The sequence below is a fragment of the Lissotriton vulgaris genome, chromosome 8 (assembly GCF_964263255.1).
Source record: "Lissotriton vulgaris chromosome 8, aLisVul1.2, whole genome shotgun sequence".
In the NCBI taxonomy this organism is placed as follows: Eukaryota; Metazoa; Chordata; class Amphibia; order Caudata; family Salamandridae; genus Lissotriton; species Lissotriton vulgaris.
The window spans coordinates 746,557,205-746,576,072 of NC_141696.1; positions in this window are offsets into that span (position 1 = coordinate 746,557,205).

Genomic DNA, 18,868 nt, shown 5'->3' on the forward strand with positions numbered 1-18,868 from the left:
GCTATACCACTGTTGGGCTGAGCCCGATTGTCTGACCCTGGGCTGCAAAAAGCTGCTAAAAGAAAGATACTGGGACTACCTTGTTAGCTCAATGCTACGGAGCACGAGGGTAGGTGCCATAGCTCTTGAGTTCCTTAGTGCGAAAACAGTGAGCAGTTTCGAAGGCTTCATGGATGAGATTCTACCGTCCTTGTATTCTAAAGTCCCTGTATTCATGGATGAGACTCTACCCTCCTTGATTCTAAAGTCCCTGTATTAAAAATTTCGCTATGGTATACTGCAAATTAAGGCTAACACTGTTAAATGGGTGCGTAATGTGGAAAATGTAGGGAAGGAATCCCTGGCAAAATGTGATTTGTGCACTATGGGAACAAGAGAGGACGAGGCACACATACTATTTTTGTGTTCGGCCTACGCTTATTTAAGGAAGAATGGATAAAACCGATTTGTCTCCTTCTGGGCTTTAGGCATCTTTGTGATGCCGAAAGAGTTCTCAGAAGTGAGACTACTCAACCCATTGTCTTTAGTGTAAGTAGATACCTTTTCTCTGTGGAGATAGTGCGAAGGAGACGGGGTCTTAGACTCTGAGAACATAGAGACATAGCCTAGTGTATTTGATGTAATATAGTAGTTGGAAATTGGGCGACGGGGACAAGAATTGGTGTCAGGATTATTCATATATTGTATAGGAAAAGGAAGCAATACTGTTTATATTAAGTATGTTTTAAAAATTTATATTTATTGCAAATCATTTGATTGCATTAATTCTAACGAATGGCAAATGCTTTTTCTTGTTTTTAACTAGAAAAATATGTATTTATTGTTTTAATACTGCAATTGCCAACAAAGGATTTTTTTTTAAGGAATAATGAATGTGGAAGTGGGCGTGATTTGAAACTTCTGGGCTCTAAACTGTTTCATTTTGTTTTTTTAATAATGATGTGAATCTTTTATGGTTTTGTTCAACCGAAATAAAGATATTTGACTTGTTTATAAAAATATAGGTCAATAATATCATTTGCAAAAATACAGTTGTTTAAAAAATTGCTTTTTTAAATTAGTGTTATGTATTTTAGTATGTTTCAAATGTATGTGATGTGTTTTTTGTATAAGTATTGTTTATGTTTTTTAATATATGTGTTACATTTTTAGTAGTTATCAATTTTATTTTAATTCAATTTAGCATTTTTTAGTTCCGTAGTGGGTTGTGGGTTTAGAGGGGAATATGGTGGGAAGTAATTTAATTATAAAATATTAATGATTTTTTGTCTTTATTAAAATTTATTAAATTTATATTTTATAGTGTTAGTTGTGGGAAGTAATTTATTTTTAATTAATTATTATTTTTTTGTTAATTCATTGAACATTAAATATAGAAATTGTGTAACTAATTTTACATGTGGTTTGTGGAGATTATAGGGGTAAAGGGTGGGAAGTAACTTATTTTAGTTAATTAATAATTAGTTGTTAATCAATAATAATTCATTGAAAATTAAATATTGAAATTGTGTAATTCATTTTAGGTGCAGGTTGTGAGGTTTATAGGGGTAAAAGGTGGGAAGTAATTTATATTTAATTAATTAATAATTTGTTGTTAATTATTATTCAATAAGTAATTGAAAATTAAATATGAAAATTGTTTAATTAATTTTAAGTGAGCGTTATAGTATTTATAGGGTAAAGGGCGGAATGTAATTTATTTTTATTTAATTAATAATTAGCTGTTAACTAAATACTAATTATTTAATTGAAAATTAAATATGGAAATTGTGTAAATTTTTTTAAGTGCTGGTTGTGGGGTTTATAGGGGTAAACAGTGGAAAGTGCTGCCACGGAAAGGCATGTTCAAGGCCACATTGTCGTATGGCTGGTGGTGTCTGTCAGACACCGCCACCATATTAAACCCTTTTCCGCCCGGTAAACATGTCGACTGGGCTGAAAAGCGGCGGGCAGTCTTTCTATCCACCGCGGATGCCCCAGCCATTGTGATATGGCGGGGGTCTTTTCTGCGGGGATGGCGGGCGGATTGCCCCCGCCGAGCAGGCATTGACTACCGCCGGCCCAGCGGGGGCAATCTGCGTGCCATCCTAATGGGACCCTTTGTATTTAATAACCCATGCAAAGTTTACATTTGTGTGGCTTAGTAAATGGCAAAAATGATTTTGCTTCAAGGCTGCACCACAAAAGCGAAGCAACCCCAATGCAAAATCATAGTAAATCTGGGCCATAAACTACAAGCAGTTATGCATGTTTGCAACATACATAATACGTTAACCAATATGCTCAGTAACTTTAATACCTTTTGTGGGATTTACACTGTTCTTCTCAATGCATACATATATTTACAATATAACTGGGTTGAGGCTCAATCTTTCATACATCGAAGAAGAGGTATGATAAAGGACCTAGGGGGTCATTACAATGGAGGGTGACTTGAGTCCGCCTGCCATCCTTGCGGTGACTGGGACCCACCACCTGTAAGGTGGCGGTCCCACACCACAGATTACAATGCGACTGCCATCATGGCGGTTGCATCCGGCCGCTTAATATTGCTGCGGGTGCTGCTGACTGCAGCACCTGCTGCAATGCTAAACAGCCATGTCTTGCATTTATGTGCACCACGTGGCAGGCACCACGTAGTTCAGGGAAATGTAGGGAGGTACCATGGGTACCCCCCAGGGCACCTCCCCACCCCCCACACAAGGGGGGCATGCAACCGGCCAGCCTGTGAATGGCAGTTTCACCACCATACACCGGCTGGTAGGAATGCAGCATCGTAATATGGCAGAAGGTGCCTGCCAGGCATCGCCAACATTTTACAGATGCTGACCACTCCGCAAACAAATCTGAATATTTACCTGTGGCAGATCCATGGCGGGCAGTCTTTGCGCACTCCACAGTCATGGTCAGATTCCCCCCGCCATCCTAATTTGGCGAGGAGAAAATCACTTTCCGATGGCTGAAGGCTCACCACCGCAGGGCTGGTAGTGGCAGGCCTTCCACCATCATAATGAGCCCCCTAGGCTCTTGTTTATCTTATTTTATATTATTTTATGGTATCTGCTTGAAAGGAATCATTAGGACACAACTGGAACCTCATTCAAGTCTTGTAAAATCTTTTCATGCTACTTCACAGGAATAGTGCATGTGAATCGATACTGCTTGGCAGCGGTGAAGCAGTTCTTGAGCCGCCATTTGCAAATGAGTTGGGGGCTGCAGTCAGGGCCTTGTGACATTAACCAGGAGAGATACATGAGAAGCCCCTTGGAGCCAACTATTCAGCAGACAGGGTAAGAATTCTTCAGCACCAGATGCAGGATACAGTTCTTCACTCACAAACTCCTCAGTGTTGGAAGAAGTGCAGCATTGCATGTTGTTGCACATGGAACGTTTCCTATTTGCCCAGATCAGTATCTGGGGACGAGAGAGAGATTTTTTGAGAGAGAATTTTCGATATTTTTCTCTGGCAAGGTCTAAAAATATAGATAAAATAACTCAAGATCACCCCATTTTCCCTATATTTTGGGTGCATTTTGTACATTTAAAAACTCAAAAGTATGGTGTTCATGAGGGGTTACTGTCCCTTCACCCTGAGTTTCAAGTTTAAGTTTATTATGTTTTTGGCTCTCAAAAGAGGGCCACATAAAACAATCACATAGCTATACACCACTACATGCAATAGAAATCACAATAAAAGCCGATTGAAAGATCACATCATTAACACTGGCCGAACAATCATCGAACAACATCTCTAGGTATCATTAATAAATATCTAAAAAACCCTTAAAAAAGTTAAAAATTTTAAAGCAAAACATTTCATTAGGTGGGCAATAAAGGGCATGAAAGAAAGTATTTACATTAAGGATTCCCAATTGTAGACAAATAGATTTTAACCATTTAGAGCGCAATGGACGTAATGCAGGACAAATAAACAAAACATGATGTCGGTCCTGCACTGCCTTATTACAAAAGTTACATACTGGAGATGTCCCATACCACTTTGCTAAAAGTGAATTTAGAGGAAGCAAATCATGTCTTAAAAGGTACCATAGCCTACGGACTCTATGAGGGATATTCCAGGAAACGTACTGCTGGGCCTGCTTTAATGAGTACGTGCTTAAAAGTAAATCACCACCCTTCTTTTCTTGTAAAGCAGTCATATCCAATTTATAACAGAGTTCCCAAGATGCGTATTTCAGCTGAGTTGAGAAGGAGAGAGCAAGAACAAAGTACTTGCATCCAACTCTAACATTGCTACCGCTTTTCTAAAGTTTTTTACAATTAGTGAAAACTCGTTTAGATTGCCCAGCAGTTCGTTTTTAATACATGCCCGTAAGGCACCCGATTTACCTCTGGCCAAACAGGCCACCCACCTTACCAGGGCAATCAACCCCTGTACCCAACAGCTCCGAAGGCCGAATTCCAGCCTGCATGCAGACACGGAGCAAGCTGTATTAAGGGAAGAAATTCTTCTTAGTACCTTTCCTTCCATTAACTGCAAAAAACCCCAATGCCTTAGCTCCACCAATTCTATTCCATAAAGCAGAGTTTCAGGGATTTTTGCTCTATATACTTCCAAAAATCGAGCAAAGTGTATTTTTCCTGTAGCAGAATACAAGGAACATAACCCCATACCATGAGTCAATGCTTTACGCGAATTATGTTCAATATGGGGTTTTTCACTTAGGTTTGCCGAGATTATTTTACCTAAAAAGGTGTAAGTTTTAACCACCTCTAGTCTCTGGCCTCCTATAGCCCATCCAAAGTTTTCAGACCTACATTTTTTTCTTCCAGTAATGCACATGATTTTGCTTTTAGAAGCATTAATCTTCATAAAATGTGCTTCTGCAAATAAATGTAATGCTTGCAGGCGGTTAGACAAGCCCTTCGGAGTTAAGTCTAAAATGAGGATATCATCTGCATACATTAACACTGAAATGGATGAACCTCCAACTACCGGGGCTAACCCACCACATGCAGAAATGGAAGCAGGAAGGTCCGCAATATATAATGAAAACAACATGGGGGCCAATAGACACCCCTGTTTTAATCCATTCAGGGATGGGATAATCTGTGAAAGACCCCTTTCTCCGCCTTGTAGCACCTTACACCAGGTATTCGAGTGAAGGGATCTTACGAGTCCCAGTAGATGGGGTGGCATACCTAATACAGCAAGCTTTCTCCACAGCGTCGGACGGTCCACCTTGTCAAACGCTGTGGAGAAATCTATAAATGCCGCATATACTCCACCACCTCGCACTCGTACATATTTGTCCACAATCACTTGAAGGGCTGTTAAATTATCAAGTGTACCATGCTCTTTGCAGAACCCAGTTTGTTCCAAAGGTAGAATTCCATTTGCCTCCACCCAATCAGTGATTAATATTAGAAGACACTTAGCAAAGACTTTCCCAATAGAATCCAGTAAAGCTATCAAACGGTAGTTCATGGGTTTATCCCGCTCTCCCTTCTTAAATATGGGTATTAGTATACTTCCCCTCCAGGATGTAGGAACTTATCTCATTGAGAAGCAGGCTTTAAACAAAGGAAAAAGAATCCTGCTCCATGAAATGACATCCTGCTTCAGTACTGAAATGGGCAACTCGTACGGACCCATTGCTCCGGAGGAGCGCATACTCTTGATCACCGAAGCAATGGCTTTCTCAGAAGGAGGATCCATAGAATACCCACTGTCCAAAACAAGGTCACAATCCTCACCCTCTACGCCATTTGACGCATACAAATTCGATATAAATGAGATCCAGACATCTTCAGGAATTGAAATGGGAATAGGGGAAGTTCTTGCACCACATCCCTTACCAATTATGGACCAGAATTCTCTATATTTACCATAGACAGAAGCCTCCCTTAAGCTAATCCAGAGTGAGTCTTCTTTTTCTAACACCCTGAGTTTTTCAGCCCTTCTAAAAGGCCACAATGGGTCCTGGTCCTGGTCTTTCATCAAGACTATGTGCACAAATAACTTTAGATGTGTCTAGTGTTGATCTACCCTTACACTTCACGGTTTCATTCGCACGGTGGACAATAAGTAACATGCAATATAGAAGTTCTAGAAACAGGCATACTTGCATGCTGCCTGGTTATGGGAATTTTTAATGCTTCGCTAAAAACAGCAAATTCCTGGTTAGGGGAATTATTAATGCTTTTCTAAAAACAGCAACTTACCCTAATATATGGAAGTATGCACTATTTCTACCATTAGCCCAAAAATCGGGCCTCAACGCATCTACTTTATCTAATTATTGCTCCATCTCGCTGCTGTTATCAATGGCTATAGTATGCTGGAAATTGTTCAACTGCCAGGTGTTCTCCTGCTTGGAGGAAAATAACTTGATTGATCCTTCCAAGGTGGACTTTAGAGTGAACAGCACCAATAGCATGCTCATTGCAGTTTTGGATAATATTAGACTAAATGTAGCTAAGGGAAAAGCAGTAGTTATAAATTTATTGGACCTGTCTGCAGCATTCGATATGGTCTCACACAGACTTTTGATGAAGGGGCTGCATGAAACAGGGTTTCATTCTATTGCTCACCAATGGTTCAGCTCATTTGGTTCCAATAGATCCCAGTCCATTCAGCTGGAACAATTTAAATCGCACCCCCATAGCTCTGAATATGGTGTCCTTAGGGTTCTGCTCTGAGTCCTACACTATTTATTGTGTATTCTGCACCACTTACCACTCTGGTTAAAAAGTGGTGCATTGATGTTTGCTCATATACTGACGACACCCAGCTGATCATCTCCTTGCGCTATGGTCAGTCTAATACCAAGCAAAATCTGGCAGTCTGTCTCTCGGGTTGGTGGGTTGGTTGTCAGCACACTGCCAGAAGCTCAATGCAAAAAAATCTGAAATCCCACTGTATGGTGGTGCCGAAAACATATGGGATTATTCCTGGTGGCCTCCTTTGCTTGGCAATGCCCCAAAGCCGAAAAAAGCAGCAACAAATGTTGGAGTCATTATAGATCAATCCCTCCCATGAAAAGTCAGATGTTGGCGACCTGTGGCATCTGCTTTGGACTGTTTAAACGTCTTAAAAAAGTTGTTTAGAAGGATTCCAATTGATTGGCGGTGCATGGTTGTCCAGACTCTGATAATCAGTTTCCTGGACTATAGAAATGCATTATACATAGGTATGGCAGACTATCGGTTTACACACCTCCAAATGATCCACAATGCAGCCACAAAAGTGGTTTGCAATAAAGGCAGATGCAACTCTGCAAACTCTTGTTTAAAATCATTACATTGGCTGCCAATAGGTATGAGGCCTCAGTTTAAGCTAGTCTGTCACTCGCATAGGTCTCTGCACAACTCCAGCCCACTACTTTTGAGAAATAGTGTTGAATTTTATCAACCTACAAGACATCTAAGATCATTCAGCTTGACCCTAGCTAGAGTAATAAAGATCAAGAAGTCCAGAGTGGATGGCCACTCCTTTGCTTTTTTGGCAGTCAGCCACTGAAATTTGCTTCCCATGGATATTCGATGAACAGAGGATTATCTTGTATTTAGGCAAAAACTGAAAATGTGCCTATTCCCTGACTGATGTAGCCCTGACTTCATCCTTCACTCTGCGGAAATCAATGGTAGTTACAACGAGCGCTGTGATATCCTTGTGGGAATGAATGCATGCGCTCTACAGTTACATCTATCTACAAAGAGCAGTTTAACGACTTCAGACTGTTGATGGGAAAGGCATCTAAATTGTCCTCGCTCAGTGTCAATATCTTGAAGGCAGGTAGGCAAAAAGACTTGAGTGTTTGCTGATGTGTTCAATAATGTAACATTGATATCCTTGTTCCTGCAGGTACAGCTGCCTATATTTTCTCTTCTTTGAATGGGAACTCAAGAAAGTAATTGCAAAGAGAAAATGTACATTCAGCTCTCCTTTTGACAAGAAATGCTAAAGTGCAGTTTGTGTTCACAATTCGGAAAAAAGTAAATCTAGCATTGTTTTGTCTCCAAGTACACCTAGCAGAAGGTTTTTGGGATTCCATTACAGAGATATTTGTTCTATCAGTGAAGAATTCCTCCAGCAGATAAAGTGATTGTTACAGACTTAGAAACACTGGCTTAGGCACTTTTTACTTTTATTATGCTTCTCACATAACAATTCCATCTTTAAATAATTTAAAGGGGGGATCACATGTAATAAAGCAGTGGTGTGGTATTGATTTTGAGGATGGGGCAGTGATGTTCTCTTTTTTCATTATATTACTATTATGCTTAAATGTGTCAAGTGGCCCTGCCTGGTGTGTATGCCTTTTATTATTTCTTTTTGCAGTTTTATATAGCACAAACGTGGCCCAAAGGCATCAGAGCGCTTTATATAAGCGCTAGATTACTTTACATAAGGTGAGATGATGTACTTATTTCTTATTTGTAGGTCTAGGTGACCCCGGAACTCGAGCCTAGCTCATTATTTCCCAAACAAGCTTTTCGAGGGGTTAAGCTACATTTCTCCTTCACAAGTGGAAAGGAGATAGCCGGTCAAGGCAGAAAGCAGGCCGACGCAAACGAGAACAGACATGTATCAACTACCAAATGGTAGTTCCTACAGTATACTATGGAAGCAAATAATTTAAAACCAAAATAGACATAAAACCTTGTTTTAACTGAAAACCTATTTTTAATATCTCAAGATGACCTCTGAGCAGACTCTAAACTGGTGTCTGTATTGTTGCTCACAAATGAGCTGCTGTCCCCCCTGTGTCTGGCACATGGATTTTCACAGATCCTGCTCTTGATTTTTACTATTTGGACAATGGTATAGTGTGAGGAAATGTCTCTTTTTGCATGACCCTCCCAGCGTTTTGGACTGGTGCTGCTGGTGTTCTGACTGAGAGTACACGGAGGCCTGCTAAACAGACCTCATTTTCTAACCCTTTGCAAAGTATATGTTGAATTGGCTACCCCAATTGGCCTATGTTTACTTAATTATAAGTCCCTAGTATATGGTACCAGTAGTACTCGGGGTATGTAAGTAAAGGTGTCCACTCAGGGCTGCAACACGGATTTTGCCACCCTGAATGTGACAAAGCACATTGATCCGAGCCGGGGAACATCCTTTTCAACGCAAATTTTACGACGCATGCCTTTACATCGCAATTTTTACAACCCATGTCATTACAACGCATTGCGCTGGGGGGCGCTCTAGGATAGGGAATAGATTTAATTTACTATCCAACACCTTCCCTACTATCCACGGGGACTGGAGTTGGAATAGTAAATTAAACTATTCACTATCCAGCACCCCTCAACACTATGCGTTGTAACAGCATGCGTTGTAAAACTTGCGATGTAAAGGCATGCGTAGTAAAAGCATGCGCTGTAATGTCATACAACCATCCGAGCCTGCCATTGCAGATTGGAAGAGCAAACTGCTAGTTGACTTTGTCATTTAAACTTATGCCAAAGCCCAAACCTCTCTTAATGGTATATATAAGTCACCCCTAAGGAAGGCCCATCAATACCTAAGCCAAACTTCTGTTTATTTTTAAGTAGGACGCATATCTTTATATGCCTTAACAGTAAAAGCCCTAAATTGTCATTTTTACTGTGGAAAGGCTAGTAGCTCCAGTGTCAAGTACAGACTTACAGACTGGCCTCTCAGCACTGCTAACATTTGAATAGTACAGCTAAAGTTGATATTTCAAGGTACCAAATCAATTGTGACATTAAACCCAACTTGATGCTTAGGTTAAGTTTAATGTCACTTTTAAGGAAAAGCAACTTACAGAAAGTTGCCGCACTGTTACACAATTTCTCCAATGGTCATTCACAGATGCTGGAGTGTTAACGACTCCCAAAGACAGGAACAATAGAAGCCTGCCACAGAGTTACCTCCTCATAGGAAGCTACTCAGGGTGTTGGCCCAAAAAGCGAGCTTCAAAGGAGAAGCTGCCTTTGATGGATAAATGGCATCCACACTCAAGAGGGGCTCCTACTTTGTTCAGGTAGATGGGCTGGCGGTGGGAACAGAGAAGGGAAACCAGTGGCCAAACTCTTCTATCTGTGGGAATGTCGCCCAAAGGTAGCCACATCTGTTCATAGACCAATCACGCATTTATTAGCATGATTGGTCTATAGGACCCAGGCTCCAGCGGTGGTTTGTTCTTTTTAAGAATTACTATGATGTCTGCCCCCGCCCAGGAATGTGGAACAGAGTTCCTTAACTGTGCTTGTCTGAAAGTCGCAAGCATATCCCTCCCCAATATGCCCCTGAAGGTTTTGTAGAATTCAGCAGCACACATAGAAGTTACATCACAGCAGTTAAAGATTTTTTGTGTGCAGGAATTGGGACCTTCCTTCACATAAACAATCTTCCTCTGCACGCAGACACCTTTGAACTATGGTGCAAGGGTGGGATGCTAAATTTAGCACCAGCGCAGGGGAAACAGAGGGCTGCACAATGTTCTTGCGAATATGGTGCAAACCGGCGTTTTGGAAGTGGCGGAGCATGTTGTTAGCCTTCTAGGCTTAACGACACGCTTCGCCACTTTCAGTGTAAATATGCCCCATAATTTGGTAAAATCTGTGGTTGCAGCAGGTTTCATAACATTCACCAAATCAAGGTGACTAGACCGGCGTAGCTCTCCAACCAAATAAGATTCTGTTCCATCCTTACTGGCTTCCAAACCTAAAAAAAATGCTGACAACTGCTTCAGGTTGACCCCATTTGCTCCTAGTTTGGCTCTTGGCAAATGCTTTATGTCCCTGGTAGCTGGAGAACTAAAGATCATTCTTCTCTCCTTAGCTCAGTCATGTCAGGATCAGGTTGAAAGGCTTATTATCTCATCTTCTTTGCTGCACAGAAACAGTTTCATCCACATTGTACAAGACCCTTTTACAGAGATGAGCTGCCATTCTCTTAAATCCCTTTTCATTGTACCTGAACTTGAACTGACACCACAACAGCAGCAATGTAAAAAAGCGCCCTATTCTGGACTCGAATCCTTGTGTAAGTCTAATTCAGATGTTTGTGTGTCATTCCCAGTCGTATGATGTTTAGGTTTTTGTTTTAGAGCGCCAAGGCCCAGGGCACAGGTTGGCATAAGCTTTTACAGCGAATGGCACAGAAAAACAGTGGGCAACCTAAAAAAAGAATTAGGTCATGAACCATCAACAGGATTTTAAATATGTTGAAAGATAATGCTATCTTTGTAGTACAGGTTTAGAGAGACTGGTCACAACAGGTGGGTACAGATTTATGAAAGTTTACTTCAGGACATGCTATTTGAGTTGTATTGTAAGTGTGGAGATTGTATGCCGTTTATGTGTCAGAATAGTATTCCAGATCCTTCCAATGTATGACTGTTTCAGGACCTAAGACCTTCTGAATCTAGATCTTGGAGTGTCTGTCTTGGTAGAACTTGGCTTCTTAAAGTTGTATTTCTTCCAGAGAGCTCACGTTTTGAAGAGCAGCATACTGTGTGCAGTGAAGCCCACAACTTGAAAGCCACTATAATCGTTCCACAGTACAAGAATGGTGATGAATGTTAGTCATGTAATTATAGGTCAATTTTGCGTCTCTGTCTCAAATATATTTTGTAAAGCGTTATAATCTATGTTTTGGATCTGATTCAGCATGAAATCTATAATTTTTCTCCTTGAACCATCAAGATTTTAAAAATTACAGAACTTTGTCCTAGTCTTTTCCAGGAAATGCTCCTAGAGTCTGGAACTCTAAAACACTGAAAATGTCCATAAACCTTCAAGAAGAACTTAAAGCAGTTACTAGTTAGGAGATACCTACTAAGCTAACCCGTCTATGTTTCCCGACCTACTGTGTAACTGTGGGGTCTCACTCATCTCGCTTGCCACTATCCTGCTGTTGCTATACCCCCCCCCCCATTGAATCACTGTACAGAAATTCGCCATTTAGTAGCATCTTGTTTAGGACCTTGACCTCCTATAGCTCATTGTAAAACACCCTACTGTTCACTATGTCTGTGAATGTTCTTTGTAAAGCTCTCTGATGCCTCTGGGTTTTGTATGCGCTATATAAAACTAGGAATAAATAAAAAAATAAATAGCAGTTAATGCCTTTTACTCTCATCTGTGACCTGGCATCCTGGACTGGAACAGTGGGCCATACTCCAGAGAATAAATAAGAACAAAGGAGAACCCTGACGGTAATTTTTAAATGTGGTCCTATTCAAGGATCCTAGGATGCAAACAAGACATCAGAGCAGCCATCAAGGGAGTCAAGACATCAGACCCAACAATACATTTAGTGATTTTTATTCATTTTTTCAAATTTCAAAATTTAATACATTGATATTACAAAATAAACATTAATTCATTGCATGGTCATTGATATAAAAACACACACATAGTTTTCAAAATGTAAGGTCCCACAGACACCGTTCAGATCTCACGCTCAAGTAAGCACACACTCAAAGCAACTGATCTCACACTCACAACTATACACATAACCACAATAGTACATAAACGCCACAAAATGGATTGGTGACCAGATGGCAAATGAATCATCAAACAAAGGGATGTGGGCAGGGAAAGAGGTAAGGACTGGATATGGAAAGAACAATCCTGCTGCCCACAAGAACAACGCTGACGCGTGTTTCGGTGTAGAACCCCAACTGGGGCCACACCTTCGTCAGGGCGATGATGTACCACGGAGTAGGGGACAGTACATCTGTAGATAAAAATATATATATATATATGTACACATAATCACAATACAAATTCATAAATATTATCAATCGTTTTTCTCGAATCACATAGGGGGAAGACTCTAATGGGTGCTCCGAGTCCTTTATCAAGATCTATATATTAATCATCAATCAAGGAAAGCACAGTAGCCTGGAATAAGCGATTCACATAAAAGGACACATGCCAAAGAAATGTATACATTCGTACCATCAACAACTGTAGAAATTCATGGTGCTCATAAAGGAGGCCAATCAATATGGTCTAGTGATACCAAAGAATTTATGGGCATAGTCCGTATTGTGTGACTAAGTAAAAGCAATAACCAGGAGTGAAATAAGGGTGCACAAGAAAAATCAAAAAAGTTAAAAGAGTGTACACAAGGATAGCTGGACCAACAGGTAAGACCCTATCCCCTATGTCTCGATAAAGAAGATGTAAAACATAATGGATAAGATAAGGAAAGATACAAGAGCATAACACAAAAAGCATAATACCTACTTAAAACACTGAGTCCGGACAGAGGACTTTTATCTGCAATAAAGCGCCCCTTGCAGTAAGCTGAAACAAATTTAAAATAAGGCGCCATAACCTTTTAGGTCCAGTCGAGGGATTTTTATCTCACCCCAACAAACAGGTTACATGCGGGGGACATAGAACTAAATCCCCGGCAGAGCATGGTCAGCAAACAAGCAGGTTCGGGCGGTACTTACCGAAATTAATCCAACCACACTTCTTGATGATAGGCCGAGTCAATCGGGGATAAACCCACTGGCAGGCCAGGGGACCGTGTTCTTCTCGACGTCGCAACTGGTCAGTGCGCGCTAGGTAAGGGGATGTCGAAGGTCCTTCAACTACGGCAATAGAAAATCTGAGGGGACAGAAAATAAAACATGGTGGAGGAATATCGCTATAGAGGTACTAGACCCAGTCTCTCCGCCCTCACTAATGGAATGGTCCACTAGGGGTTCACCAATCTTCTATATCCCAGTGCATCGAGGGTAGAGGACCCACAATGCTGTCTGATTCATGGGCCATATAGAGACCCTGGTTTAAATAGACATATCGACAGCGGTGGTCTTACGTTTCTGGCTTCGATATAAACTAGGTAAGAACCCCCCATGCTGCTTTCATTTATGAAAAGGGAGAACCCTGTGGTGGATAGGAGGTGACCTCAAATTATGCAGCCACAGTAAAGCCAGCGTGTTTATAAATTATGGTGACCTAGGGCAACTATGGCAGTATTAACCCAAAAAGTCAGCCCGCAATACTGCAAAGATTCTAGGCAGCATTTAGAGATTACTCGCATCGGTACCCCAAGGGGCCCAGGAGCAGGAGTCCTAGCGTGAGGGCATGGGGTCAGTCAGCGTACCTTTGTTAAATGGTCAAAAAAAGTTCCCATCCATCAAGGGGAGAGGACGCCGGCTTCTTCACAAGGAGCCGTCAGTGGAGGGCCATTGGTCCAATCCCATTTATAGAGGGCAGTGATTGGCTGCAGGCACGCTTATAGATCAAGGTAACCTAAGGCAAATATAAGAGAATTAGCACAGATCGCATTCATGCGGTGCTGGGGAGATTCTCAGCAGCATTTAAAGATTACCCATGTCAGTCACCCAATGGGCCAAGGTGCGGGTGTCGTGGCACAGGGACACTGGGTGCGCCAGCTTACCTGAGTTAAATGGCCAAGACAGGTCCCATTCGTCGTTCGGGGGAGAGACGCCGGCTTCCTCACAGGGAGCCGTCAGTGGGAGGACGTCGCCTGCGCCCATTTATAAAAGGCAGTGATTGGCTGCAATCCCCCAATCAAGGCACCGCTGGAATGCCGTGTAGAGATAATCAAGATAGGACTAGTCACGAGTTCCGACTAGGAGAGATGCTCGGCGGCCATCTTGGAGTGGAACAAAGAGGACCAAAGGGAAACAAATATAGATGAATATAGAGACATAATCCTAATCTAAGGGACAATCTAAAAGCCTAAGCGTCCCAGGCTCGTGAGCAAAGGTAGTAAAAAAAGAGGATGCTAACAAGAACATTCAGGGTATCTGCAGTGGGGGCAGATTATCAAACGCCGTCTGAGGAGGAGACATTAGCTCACTAATCTCATTGTTCAAATTGGCACAATAGTTAGTTTGCTTGGACACAAAATCACGGTTCAAAGGGGATCCACCAGGGCCACCCTCAGATAACTCGATTTTTTTATGGACAAAAGAAACTGGCCAGATAAACTAGAGGAGAAGAACATGAGGGAACAGATTACTCTCCATCCAGGACTCCATACTACACAATAGCATAGGCCCAAAGGGCATTCTTAATTTAATCCCCTTTTCACCGAATTTAAATTAAAAAAATCCAGAAAACTTCTCTCTTTTTGCAAATGGAGGTGGGGTCAGCTCCCAATGGTACCTGGACTTTTTCCAGTATGAACCATTTGAGGTCTTTTTCGGTATGTTTGGCCTCCTGCCAGTGGGTCACAATGGGGGCAGCGGTCCTCCCATTACGGATATTCGATTTTGTTCACCTATTCTGAGGCGGCATTCTCGTCCTGTTTCAACCACATACGCCATATTACATGGGCATAGGATGATGTATATCACTTTGGACGTGCAGCATTTCATCATTTTCCTGTGTGTCCCACAGAAACAGTGCGCTCACTCGTAGTGATGGTGACTCCGGTCAGCGCATTGGGAAAGGCCTGGCAATTGCCACATCGGTAGTTGCCATAGATGGGATTCAAGCTGTCGATCGCAGTTTGTTGGTGTATGGTGGGGGGCCCCCTTCTGTCTAGATACTCCTGAGAATGCATCAGGTACTTACTGTACGTCCAGGTGATTTTATAAATCACCTTTTCCCTGTCCTGAGTCAGAAGTAAAGCAATTTTACAGGTGCATAGGACAGTTTTTGCTATGTGCAGTCTTTTTTTGTATAATCAACACATTGGGAAAATATGATAAAACCAGACTTCTCTTGGTGCACAAAGCCACAATACCCATGAACAAATTATCATGAGGGTCACAAGAGATGTTTGTCTACACAGGCCCGCATTTCAACATTTTTATTTCATTATGTGCATGTTGCCTTGATTTCTAGTGGGTTTCACATGCACCAAGAAATATCAGCCAAAACAGATGTTCCAGTAATCAAATGCAGCGGGCTCTGCATAGTCTACAAATGCATAGGCCAGATTCACAAGCTGTTTTCTCTGATTAGCTGTGCCTTACTCCTTGTTTCGATTTGATTTATGCATGAATGTGTAAGATTAAGACTTGCTCTCTCACAGTTTACGTGAATATGCATGTCATACTCCTGGTAGTTACTCACAGAAGATGCTTTGTGTGTCAGGTCTGGATAGTGGAGAAGTGTGGCTCACTGGTTAGAGCAGGCAGACCCTAAAGCAGAGGTCAGACCCAGGACCAGGGTTCAATTCTCGACGCGGCAGGGTCTTGAGGTCAAATGTCCACGGACTCAACAATTCTCACTTCGGTGCCTGACCTAATTACGGGTTCACACTCTGCAACTCTGGGCATTAAGCTTGCTTAATCTCCATAACGGCCCCCCTGCGGCGGGATGCTTGGCTTTCACCTTGGGGATGCACTGTAGGGGCTATCTCACAGGGAAAAGCCAGGACGGATTCCCAAGGCAAGCGCCGAGATACCTCCCCAGGTGATCGAGCGCTATATAAGAACATACAAAAAAAATAAAAAATATAGTCTGGTTCATCCCAGATCTTTGGTAAGGGGAATATACAACTACTCCATGAAAACTGAGTGAATCAAACACCAGGGCATATTATCATGGACAGGCGATACATTATCGCCGCTTTTATTGGCAGGAAACTGCTGATAAAGCGCCGATAATGGCCTTGATAATATGCTCTATGAATTCCAATCGAAGCCCATGTTTGATGTGTTCACATCTAACATGGGCTTCGATTGGAATTCATAGAGCATATTATCAAGGCCATTATCGCCGCTTTATCAGCAGTTTCCTGCCAATAAAAGCGGCGATAATGTATCGCCTGTCCTTGATAATATGCCCCCAGATTTCTTCTCGGACACCGGTTCGGCTTTTTGGGCAGGCGTGTTTTATTTATGCATACAAGAAAACGTATTTAGAAAGGTAAAAGCACTGATTTTCACTGTTAGAATGTTTAGGAAATTTACTCTGCCGTAGTGCATTTATGAATACAGAAATTTCACCTGCAGGTGGAGAAGTGTGGCTCAATGCTTAGAGCGGCAGACCTTGATGCAGAACGCTGGCCAGGGACCAGGGTTCGATTCCCGCCACGGCGGGTTTCGGGCTTAAATTCCTCTGACCGGATATTCTCGCCTCAGTGCCGATTCTAAGCATGGGTCCCATGCTGCAACTCTGGGCAATAGCTTGCTTACAGGGCCGGTCCTAGGCATGGGCGGTATGGGCAGCTGCCCAGGGCCTCGCGCTCAGGGGGCCCCCTGCCGGCCCCGTAGAGTAGGGAAAAGCGCACTCGCGCAGGCAGTAAGGCACTTAGAGGGGCCTCACATCTTCCCTTTCGCCCGGGGCCTCAGAAGGCCTCAGAAGGCCTAGGACCGGCTCTGCTTGCTTAGTCTCCACAAAGGCCCCCTGATACACAAGGGATGCCTGGTTTCACCATGGGATGCCCAGGAGTGGACACCCCACAAGGAAAAGCCAGGAGGGGTTCCCTTGTGGTAGGAGTACAAGCGCCGGGATGCCTCCGGGTCACTGTTCGCGCTATACAAATACGCCACATTCTTCAATCACTTATTCCAGGTTAGGGATGGGCTTTTATAGGCTTTCTACTGCTATATGTAAATTAACAAGCACTGACTCTAGTAGCAAAAGTAGGCGAACAAGCACACAGTTATATATTTGTTTGTTTTAATTTGTTTTACATGGAGTCTAAGTTATTAAGTCGCTCCACAGCAGTATTTTTCCAGGACAGCACTTTCCTGGTCGTCTGCTTCATACTCTGTCACCTGTGCCCTTGTATCCCTTTACTTGTGTCTCTGTCTTCTTGTTTCTGGTTTCCCTTCTATAGATCATGTCATGGGTGTGGTCTAAAATCCTTGGAGGATTTCTGTAGGGCACTGTTCGCCAATTATTTCTGCTTTTGTGGCATTACGTTCTTGTACCTCAAATCATGTCGGCAATTGCGGGTCTCTGCGACAACGTTTTGCTGTGCAGTCGAGATTTTAGCCTCCCTCTGGCCGAAGTAAACGGTGTCGGTGTGGTTATAAGATAAAGCGCTTTCCTTAATCAGAATAGCTAACAAAGTACTTGATTTTTTAAAATTTCTAGAATAAGTTTGGAACGTTTTGTAAGTCATATGAAAGTCAGAAATCTGTCTTTGTGAATCGGGCTATGTGTTTTATTTTAGTAGTGCGGGGCGATGGGCACTACAAACACATTACCTTTCACTTGTTTTTAGAAATAATTAATTTTGTCCCACACACAGTTTCTGCAAGAGATGGACTTTTGATGTACTTTTGTTTCTGTCAAATAAAGAATCTGTTGAATCCTACACGTTGTCATTAAAACTGCATGACTCATCCACACCCATTATATTTTACTTTCAATGTGCAAATACACAAAGCAGCACTCATATTTGCGTCTGTATTGTTGGAGGCAGGTTTAACGATGATATATCTGCATTTGAGACAGAAAGTATTGTATTACAGGTGCCGGTTAGCTACAATATTCCACATATTGACAGCAAATGTCATAACTGTTCTCGTTGACTTTTGAGAACTGCCCTTTGGAGACTTCTTCCCTTCCATCAATGAGTTTAGAAATCAGACAAAGCAGCAGCTGCCTACTTGTTCACTTGGAATTCCGAGAAACTTGAAAAAAAAAGGCATTTGTGAAGACTGCCAGCGATGACAGGGCATGTCACTTTGATATCTGTGTCCAAAATCAAAGTCCCATTGGATGCATGTAAAAGTCATTCGGCAGACTTAATTCCTTGGTGACTGAAAGCCAACATCTGCTCGATCAAGGTTCATCTTTTTGAGATTTGTCACTAGAAAAGTTGAAAAGATTATCGTACATCAGTGCTAAATAATGGAGTTTTCTTCGGCATTCAAAGCCCTGCAACTCCCAGTGGTACCAGTGGCATTTGTACAGCAAGCGAGGCGGCTTCAATAAAGCAGCCCAGGGAAGAGCCAGGCATGTGTATGATTTC